This window comes from Mauremys mutica, chromosome 5 (assembly GCF_020497125.1).
Source record: "Mauremys mutica isolate MM-2020 ecotype Southern chromosome 5, ASM2049712v1, whole genome shotgun sequence".
NCBI classification, from domain to species: domain Eukaryota; kingdom Metazoa; phylum Chordata; order Testudines; family Geoemydidae; genus Mauremys; species Mauremys mutica.
In genome coordinates, this window is record NC_059076.1 from 104,149,344 (window position 1) to 104,160,506 (window position 11,163).

Sequence of the window (11,163 nt, forward strand, 5' to 3'; positions counted from 1 at the left end):
AAAATGTTCTACTCAAGTCACTAGTTATGAGATCCATAGGGGCAGTTCTAAGGAACTAGGTAGGTCCCAGAATTGCACCTTATTTGCTCTGGGGATTCCAGGGCCAGAATTCTGATGTCTGGGAAGGAAACATCCAAACTACTGAGGTTTCCAATTGTATATAATTTATTAACTAAACTAAATAACTAAGCAAAAGCATAACTGGCATGTAAACAAACCAAATTTAAAGAACATGGTTTAATATAAAATCAAATTAATCTAATTATCAGGTTGTAGGCACCATTCTCAAACAAAATCTGTGGGTTCTAGGTACACACACTCCTGCACCTATGTCCACACACATACACTGTAAGCCATCTGCTGGATTTAAAAACAAGCGCAAGAATGAGGTAGAGGTTTCTCCCTGTAATCAAAAGTTGGGCAACAAAACCAAAAAGGTTGAAACTTTTGCAGGGTGGTTGTCACAACTCTTGTGGTTTCATTCAGCTTCAAGAAACTGATATGTGGTTGCAAACAGTGGTCTGCATTCTTATTGGCTCTGATGTTTTACATCAATGTGCTTGCTGGCTGTCTAGAGTTTACTTACCTCAAGATGTTGAATTTTAGATGTTGCATGTTGCTGGATTCCTATTTATTGGGGGCCAATAGAGTGTGTGGAGGTAACACAGGCCTGGTTGGGTTTGTCTCCTCCTCACTTTCTTCTTCAGCTATCCCTCAATGCAAGGATGATGTCTGCCAAGGGGGGGTCATTGGTGAGTTTTTAAGTGGCTGAGGAGCCCAATTCTTGCCCTGCAGATTTTTCCACAGAAGTGACAAGTGTAATCTTGGAAGAGACATAGTTGTTGGCTGGACTGTTCTGCCCTTTCTTTCCTCCTTTGTCACTTCTCCGTCTCATGAGCACATCTGTTCTCCTCATAGTGAGTTGTGGCTTAATGTATGGTGTGGTACCACTGGGTTCTGTTCTGCACCAAGTCCTCCCAATTTGTTGAGTTGATGCCTCCCTTTTTAAGATGTCCTTTCAGTACATCTTTGAAATGCTGCTTCTGCCCTCTGTGAGCCCTTCTTCCCTGACTTAACTGAGAGAAGAGTACTTTCTTCGGGAGGAAAGTGTCAGGCATACGTACACAGTGGCCAGCACATCTGAGTTAGTATTTCATGACCAGTGCTTCTATACTGCTGATTTTGGCTGCACAGAGAACGCTGATGTTAGTGTGTTGGTCTTCCCAGCCGATCCTGAGAATCCTCCTTAGGCAGTGCTGCTGGAACCACTCGAACTGTCTGTATGTTACCCAGGTCTCAGACCCATACAGAAGGGTAGGGATGACAAATGCCTTGTAGACCAAGAACTTGGTACCTGTTTTTAGATCCCTATCACTGAAGACTCATTTGAGTAGGCTTCCAAAAGATGTGATGGCACAGCGGGATCCTGTATTCAATTTCTGTGTCAGTGCTGGCTGTTTGGGAGAGGTGGCTGCCAAGGTATGGAGAATGGTCCACATTTTCCAGGAGTTCTCCTATGATGGTGATTTGTGGACACGGCCGGCTCCAGGGGTTTTGCCGCCCCAAGCAGCCAAAACAAAAAAAAAGCCGTGATCGCGATCTGCGACAATTCAGTGGGAGGTCCTTCGCTCCGAGCGGGAGTGAGGGACCCTCCTCTGAATTGCCGCTGAATACCTGAAAGTGCCGCCCCACTCCGGAGTGGCCGCCCCAAGCACCTGCTTGAAAAGCTGGTGCCTGGAGCCGGCCCTGTTTGTGGAGTACGAAGAGTAGTTTGTGCAGGTGAGGGCTGGTAGAGTACCGTGGTTTTCCCAATGTTGAGAGAGAGACCCAGGCTGTGATAGGCATCTGCAAAAATATTTAGGGTGCTTTGCAGGTCGGCCTCTGTGTGTGCAAGAATGACACAGTCATCTGCACACTGAAGGTCAGTGATTCCAATTCTTGAGATCTTAGATTTTGTTTGGTGATGTCAAAGACTGAGGAGTTGGCCATCCATCCAATACTCAATCCTGATTCCATCAGGAAGGTGGTTGCGAATGAGAATCAGAATCATGGCAAGGTAAATGGAGGAGAGTGTTGGAGCAATGACATAGATCTGCTTGACACCTGTATGAATGGTGAATGGTTCGGTCTCTGAGCAGTTGCACAAAATGGCGGCAGTCATCCCATCATGGACTATTGTCTGCAGGGGCGGCTCTACGTTTTTGGCCGCCCCAAGCAGTCATGCCCGGGAGGCTTCCCGGAGCCGCGGGAGCAGCGGACCTCCCGCGGGCATGACTGCGGAGGGTCCACTGGTCGCGCGGCTCGGCTGGACCTCCCGCGGCTGCGGACGGTTCGCAGGTCCGGCGGCTCCACTGGAGCTGCCGCAGTCATGCCTGCGGGAGGTCCACTGGAGCCGCGGGACGAGCGCCCCCTCCGCAGTCATGCCTGCGGCAGGTCCGGTCGTCCCGGGGCTCCGGTGGACCTCCCGCAGGCATGACTGCGGCAGGTCCGCCGGCCCAGCCTGCCGCCCCCCCGGGAAAGGGCCGCCCCACGCGCGTGCTTGCCGCGCTGGGGTCTAGAGCCGGCCCTGATTGTCTGACGATAGAAATGAATTTCTGTGGACAGCCAAGCCTACACAGCGCCTTCCATAGTGCATCACGATTGATAGAGTCAAAGGCCTTTGTTATGTCGATGAATGCCATGAACAATTACTGGTGTTGCTTTTTGCACTTCTCCTGAATCTGTCATATTGGTTGTGCCTCAGGATGGCCTGAAGCCACACTGTGATTTGGGGAGGAGTTCTTCAGCAAGGAGGAGGAGGTGGTTTAGTAGGATCCACACAAGAATTTTCCCTGTGATGGAAAGAGAGCAATACCTCTGTAGTTCCTACACAAAGATTTATACCCTTTCTTGAATATTGTAACAATGTTGGCATTCTTAAACTCGGGTGGAATTTCTTCACAGGTCCAGATTTTGTTGAAAAATTGGCAAAGTTTGTGCTGGAGCATTGTTCCACCAGCTTTAAAAACCTCAGCTGGGATGCTGTCTGGGCCTGGTGCCTTGTGATTTTTTGTCTGAGTGATGGCATGCTGGACTTCCTCAGAAGATGGGGGATCAGCAAGGTGTTCCATTGCCGAGCGTTGTAGAATAAACTCTATGCTGTCTTCAGAGACCATGGAGTCGCGGTTTAGTAGGCTCTCAAAGTGCTCCTTCCAGCATTGTTTAATGCCTGAATTGTCCTTGAATAGGGTGGAGCCATCCTGATAACGTAAGGGGGGTTGTCCTCTGGAACTTGGCCCATACATAGCTTTTGTTGCTTCAAAGAAGCTTCTCATGTCATCTTGGTCTATGAAACCCTGGATCTCAGAGGCCTTCTAAAGGTAATAATTGGAGATATACCAATCTCCTAGAACTGGAAGGGACTTTGAAAGGTCATTGAGTCCAGCCCTCTACCTTCACTAGCAGGACCAGTTTTTGCCCCAGATCCCTAAGTGGCCTCCTCAAGGATTGAACTCATAACCCTGGGTTTAGCAGGCCAATGCTCAAACCACTGAGCTATCCCTCCCCCCTCTTGCTGCCACTTGTTTTTGACGTCACATAGCCGCCTTTGGACTTTGGCTTTAAGCCAGTGATAGGCCTCATATTTTCATTTGTTTGAGGAATCATTTTGCCAGTTACAAAATGCATTTATTTTCTGTTGAATTAATGCTAGGATTTCCTCCTTGTTTTTGTCAAACTAGTCTTGGTGCCAATGAGTGGAATATCCTATGGTTTAGCCCATGCATTGTGAAGAGTGTTTTTTATGTTGATCCCAGTGCTCTTGAATGTAAATGAAGTTGTCAGAAAGGTTAGAGAGTTTCTCAGACAGATGTTGCTGGAACGTCTTACAGATGGCTTGGTCTTGAAGTGCTTTGATGTTGTACTGCTTTTGTTTAGTCTTTGGGTGTTTGTGGTGTGGTGGAGCGAGCTGCAGATACATGACTGATCTTAAAAATTGATGGTCTGTCCAACAGTGATTGGTACCTCTCAGAGCTCATTTTATAGGGATGTTGGTATAGTCTCGGGCTCTGACTATAACATAGTCAAGGAGGTTCCAGTGTTTGGATCGAGGATGTTTCCAGGTGGTCTTAAATTCATTACTCTGCCTAAAGATGGTATTTGTGATGAGCAGGTCATGCTCCACACATTTGCTGAGGAGGAGAATACCATTGGAGTTTACATTTCTCACCCCTTCTTTGCCTATTGTGCCTCTCCATAGTTGGGAATCCTACTTGTCTGGCATGGAAATCTTCCAGGAGGAAGTTTGTCTGCCTTAGGTGTGGTTGTGAGGACTGCATCAAGAGTTCTATAAAACTGTTCCTTGTTGTCTTCCTTATCACTGAGTGTTGGGTGTATGCGCTGATGACCATGCCATATTGGTTGTTGCTAAGCTTGAGCCGAAGAGTCATGAAACACTCGTTGATCTCCACTGGAAACTCCAAAAGCTGATTGGCGATCTTATTTTTGATGGCAAAGCCAAACCCATGAATGCATCTCTCTTCAGGTTGTTTTGCTTTCCAAAAGAAAGTGTAGCCACCTCCATCCTCTTCATTGGCCTTCATTGGCCTTCATCTCACTAAGAGCTGCAATGACAATATTGACTCTTGCCACTTCTCAGGCAGTTATGGCAGTTCCTCTTTCTGGGCATTCACTGTGCTGAAAGTCCGTAAGGGTGCAGACATTCCAGGTGGCAAAATTCATTGCCATATGTCTCTTGTTTCGGCCACAGAGTTGAGTGATCCCACTGGATACGGACATCCAGTCAGAAGAGTGTGAGACAGCCTATATTTGGGGCACCTTTTCTAGTCCCCTCCCCATTTGAGGTGAGCATTGGGGATCCTGAAAAGGCCTGCTCAATCATAGCCACTACTGCCGAAATGCACTTCTCTCTCAACCAAACACAAGATGACCATCACTCAGCTGCTGCCTGCATGCAGCTTTGTGACTTAAGACTCCCAGAGATCACTGCTCCTGTCTTCCTCACCACTTGTCCATCGCCACAGGACTTTGTGTGGGTGTGAACCCTTTGGCAGAGGCCTGTGCATGAAATCTTTTAATGTGGGGAAACCGGTGTGCAGGCCGTAACCACACGAAACTTAACAGGAGGAAAACTGTGACCCAATGGCAAGGAGATCCAAAACAATCAGGGGCCTCCCTCCTGCTGCAGCGCTCATCCACCTTCACAACTGCAAAATACTAGAAGGTCCTCTATATGTACCCAATCCACGTTGGGGTCTTTTGAAGTTTGGACCATGGCTACTCAGGAGCCTTGCCTCAGACCTGCTCACCAAGGGGGGACCCTACCAGGATCATAAAAGCTCCGGACAATATAGCTCTGAGGGTCTTTAGCCCACGATATAGCTCTGAGGGTCTCTCCACTATGACAAGTTTGCAGTCCATCAGAGAGAGGTTGGGCATGTCTATCCTGCAATAAAAGACCTACAGCAGAGACAAGTCAGCTGACCCAGGCCAGCTGCAGCTGTGCTGCAGGTTTTTCATCACAGTGTAGACATATTACTTTTCAGACATAGTGGCATTGCATGTCCAGATGTCAGCACCCACAGCTGCCACAGCAGTCACAGCAGTTGCCTTGGTAGTCAAACAAGCAAGAAACAAGCAAGCCATCAACAGCAATACATCTTTTTCCTTTCATTCAGTGGTCTGATGATGGTAACCTGGCTGGTTCTTCCCACCTGGAGCTCCTATCAGAACTTGGCAAATCAGAATGGTTCACTCCTCTCCTAAGGTCACTGGTATCAACAAATAGGGTCAAAACATAGTAACTTCATGCAAAGAACCTCCCCATTCCAGAAACTTTGGACTTGAAATGTCCAAGGATCCAGAAATTTATAAAGGTAGTCAGCAGGTCTGTAGGTACTTTTGGGGTCATGGGTTCAGCCCACAGAATTTATTTTGGGACACTCCACTCCCCAGATGATTGAGAGAGGGGATCAGGGACAATACAGCATTATTTCCAAACATCTTCAGCCACAGAAACCCTTATTTCACCAATATTACACAGTTGGGTTTTCAGTGAGCTTCGGGAGCTGGAGAACAACTATACTATATATGAAGTACTGTCTGAGAGAAATCTAGGGTCAGGTGCTCAGCTGGTATATATTGGTGTAGCTCCATTCTATTTCCCTGAGAAATCTTATAGTGTATCTTCCATTTGGGAATTAACTCTGATGTGAGTTTCATTAGCTGCCAATCTGTTGTGGCTTCCACCTCAAGTCCCCTTAGAGAAGGAATTACTGACAATCCTCCAAAGGCAAAAAGACTTATGAGTGAGCCATCTCAGGGAAGGTAGATAAAGTGAGTAAAGGTAGCTAAAAGGGAGTTGTCTTAGAGCATATACCCCAAGATGTATGAATCTGAATGTAGATCTTGCATGGTAAGAAGACCTTTCTCCCTGATCATTTTGTGTAGCTACATGTTTCTTTCCTCTGGAGGGAATGGTACCTGTGATTTGTCCATGTGATTCAGGCAGTAAGTTTTCCTCTCCCAATAGTTTTTCCATTGGAGGGATAACAAAGACCATGCATTGTGACTGCCATTAAGAGTTTTTCTCTTTTCAATATTTTGCATGTTAGGTTGCCCTTGAAAAGAAGGTACTTTGTGGAAAGCAGTGACTTTTTACCATTTTTGTATCTGTTTTTTAGAAGTCTCCTCAAAGTCCCTAACCCCTCACAATAAATGAATAAATAAGTACATAAGTACATAAAATCCTTATATATTGTCTTGTCACGTGTTGGAAAGAACAAAATATCTTTAACTGCTAATCCTCTCAGAAGTGTTGAGATCAATATAATGTATGGCTTTATAATGTTTCTCCCTTAAAATAAATTAATACTCAGAGTAAAAAAGATGTAAAAGAAAGATTTCAGAAAGTAAAAGTGAGTACTAAATTTTATGAAACAGTTGTGGAGCATCTGCAAATGTAACAAGAATGTACAAATGTACCTATTTCTAAATCTGCTGAAAGGTGAAACCTATAAAAAAATCTCAGAAAATAATACTTTCCTCTAACAGACGTTTTGCAGCATGAGCTTTCGTGGGTGAATACCCACTTCTTCGGATGCAAGTAGTGGAAATTTTTGCATCCGAAGAAGTGGGTATTCACCCACGAAAGCTCATGCTGCAAAACGTCTGTTAGTCTACAAGGTGCCACAGGATTCTTTGCTGCTTTTACAGAACCAGACTAACACGGCTACCCCTCTGATACTTGATACTTTCCTCTGTTTCTCTTCTGCCCTTCCACCACAGAGATTTGTAAGCTCCTACAGTTTATACAATAATGCAGGATTTATAAAAATAGTCTCCTCACATTCTCAGTAATAAACATTTACTGACACAGTGGGACATCCTTGGTGGCTCATGTGTAAACAATTGATTATTTTCTGACATATAAAAATGGATCTTGCTCCCACTGAAGCTTAACTTAAATAATTTACATAACATCCTGACTCTTGATCACAGAGATTTCTAGAAAGAACATCACAGGCTTTGTGTGATATAAGATGAGTTTATATTGAATCAAAATTAAAGCCATATTTTCTTGTTTAGTAAAAACACTCTACTAGTTGTTGTTGTTGTTTTTTCATTACACAAGGGGACACCACATCAAAGATTTGCTTGTGTGTGTTCCAGTTTAATTTAAACTGTTTTATGCCTCAGAGAAGTCACACAATGAATACATTAACTTGAAACAAACGTATAATACTCTGTAATTTAAGGAAGAATAAGAAAAATACTTTTTTAAAGAACTGTATATATCATTCACTGCCATGACTTAACAAGATTTATTTCCCAATTTTATAGTTTGAGCAAATGTTCATTCTGAGTGCCTGATGCTTTCGTATTTACAAACTGCAATCATCTAGAATTTGAATGTACATTACAGAGAAAAGGTGTGAAATACTCTTTCATTATAAGGAACATAGTGAGATTTTCTTTCTTTAAACTCATATACAAATAACTATTTATCAGTCACACAATTAGGAGTTAAGAAGACTTATAAAAAGGAGGATTTAGGTGAAATATGCTGTAGAAAGCTTTTCATTTTATTAACAAAATAGTAATAAAGCTTTTGGAGAAAAAACAAAACAAATATAAAGTGAATTAAATATGATGATCTCAAGCTGCCTGATTATAATATGCCAAATCAGCTTGATTTTATTGTATAGCATTCATTATCAGCAACAAGATAATTTTCATTTTATTCATGTAATAATTACATGGCATGAACAAAAGCATAGTCCAGAAGGAAAACATGAAAAAGGAAAACAGCCTATATCTTTTGTTGCTGTTTGTGCTGACCAAGCAAACTAAATTAGATAGGCATTTTTAAATTGATACTCAGTGCACATGATTCTGCTAACTTCAATGGATTTACACCAGTGTAACTAAGAGCAGAATCAAACCCAATATGTTTAGTTTCAATTTAAGGAGATCTCACTGTACACTTTTCCCCCCAAAATATAATTCTTATATAAGGAATGGTATGAATTAATTCACTTAAAACAATGAGGAATCTGATTTTTAAGCTTTCTTTCTGTTAGACATTGTAAGTGGAGATGGCAGTGATCTCTAGAATAAAAGTTGCCTAACACTTTCTATTATTAAGCCCTGTTTTCAACTGCTTATACATTTGTCAAACTTTAACCATTTGAGCTGACATTCATGCAGAGTAATTGCCTCATGATGAACCTGTTTGGAAAGTTTCTGCAAAAATGGTTACATCAATTTGAAGTTTTTCCAATGTTAAAAAAAATACAACTCTTTGTTGAGAAGCATTAGCACCACTGTGCTATAGAGCTGGAGTTGATGTACCGTAGGTCAAGTTACCATGGGGTCTACACTGCGGGGAGGTCGACGGCAGAAACTCTCCCGCTGATTTACTCGTCTGGGGTAGAGTACAGGGGTTGACTGGAAAGTGATCTGCTGTCGATTTAGTGGGTCTTCACAAGAGCGTCGATCCCAGCTGTAGTTTAGACATAGCCACATAGAACAAATGGAGCATGAACCAACCTTGTGCTGAGCAAAACTTTTCCTGGAATTCTCCATCCGGCAAAGGGGCACTATGGCAGCGGGTATCAAAACTAAAAGGAGACAGACTTGCACTCCTGTACTCTCAGTGCTGGCACTCAGGCAGCAGTGAGGATTTCTGAAGGGGAGCAGTATGACACAAAAGTAGAGGGAGTTAAGAGCAGGAAGTGGGACAGAGACAGGCTGGAAGAATCCAAGGCCAATCTTGGAAGTGCAGATTGAATGGGATAGAGAAGGGGAAACAGGAACAGCCTAGTTGGGGGCAGGAACAGAGGACAGGAGAAGTGTGGGAAAGGGACAGGTCACCAATGGGGTAAAGAAATGGATGGGGAATGGGATAGGTTGGGACAGAAGCAGAGAGGGACTACGATCTGGGAGGGGATGGCATATATGCTGAAACTAGTGGTGCGGGGGATGCTGCCGCACCCCCTGGCTTGAAGTGGTTTCCATTATATACAAGGTTTATAGTTTGGTTCAATGGCTTTCAGCACCCCCACTATAAAAAACTGTTCCAGCATGTCTGAGGGATGGAAATAGAGTGGGAAATGGACAGGCTGAGGAAGGAAGAGAGGTAGAGGGGGATAGAAGCAAAGGTGCTGGGGCAGAAGGAGGCAGGATGGGAGAACAGGGGCAGAAGGATATGTAACCACTAAAGAACACTTGCCTTCAGAATCTGTTTATTCAGAACTAAATCTGGTTGGAAAATGGGATATTTTCACAGAAAAATTTGACTTTTTGTAGAATAAAATAAAACCCACAAAACCAAAAACTTTTGAGGATTTTTTTTTTTGGATGCAAAGTCAAGATTTTCCATGAAAAGTGGATATTTTTTCACTTTTTTAAAACTAAATTTTCTATCCAAAAGCTGTTCTGATAGAAATTTTTCAACCAGGCCTACTGAGAAGCCATTACTCTGGTGCCACCAAATACCTGGAAGCCTAGTGGCAAGATATTTGTCCCACCACATGCTGGTGGTTGGTCCACATGTTTGTTTTTTTCTAAAAAAGCAAACAGATTTTTTGTATGTAAATAAATTACATGGCGTTCTTAAAACCTGTAATTTTCATCAGAAGTTTTTAATCTGTGGATTTTGCCTACTCATCTGATATGGCTGAGAACCATTTTGTTTGTGGCTTTGCTTACTCATCTGATATGGAGCACTTTTGCTCTGCTCCATCAGGTACACGAATTAAAAAAAAAATCTTGTACCAAAATCTATTTGAGTTTCATGTCTCTTACATAAATTATCTAAGACTACTGGTGAGTTTTTAAGGCTCATCATTGTACATTCACTGCAGTTACTACAGTATGCTACTGAAAGTCAAACAATGGAAACCCGTGAAACTTCTAAAACAATACAACCATTAGCTAGTTATTGAAGAAATATTATAACTAAGAAAAGTGAACATTGGCAATGCTATGTCTATTCAAGCAGCTATTTTGTAGACTTTTACAAAAAGCTGTTTACTGACTCACCTGGTAACTAAATTACAATACATCTTTCAGTCACACATCAGGTTTGCAAATGAATCCCAGATTCAGCCCTTTGTTCTCTTGGAGTATACTGGAGGTAAAATTCTCAATTTGTTAATGGGAGAAAGCACAGGACTTTGTGTGGGTGTGAACCCTTTGGCAGAGGCCTGTGCATGAAATCTTTTAATGTAGGGAAACCGGTGAGCAGGCCGTAACCACACGAAACTTAACAGGAGGAAAACTGTGACCCAATGGCAAGGAGATCCAAAACAATCAGGGGCCTCCCTCCTGCTGCAGCTTCCACTATCCTGTTGGGTAGCAGTAGCAGCACTTTATAGGAGTATTTGTGCCTATCCTTAACAGAAAGATAGTACTATAGGAAGGATAGAGATATGAGCACTACTGCTACAGGGACTATGGTGATTCCTTTCACACACAGGCAATATTGCATAGAGGGGATGGATAACAAGAAATGTCACAATTTTATTAAGTTAAAGCCTCAGACTCAGATTCTGTTTGTGGCCCTTTTTAGCCATTCCAACAAGACCATTATGTGGGGCCCAAATCACAGAAAAAAATAAACAGAAAATAGCTTGAAAAAATCAAAATAAATGCTCAGTGCTA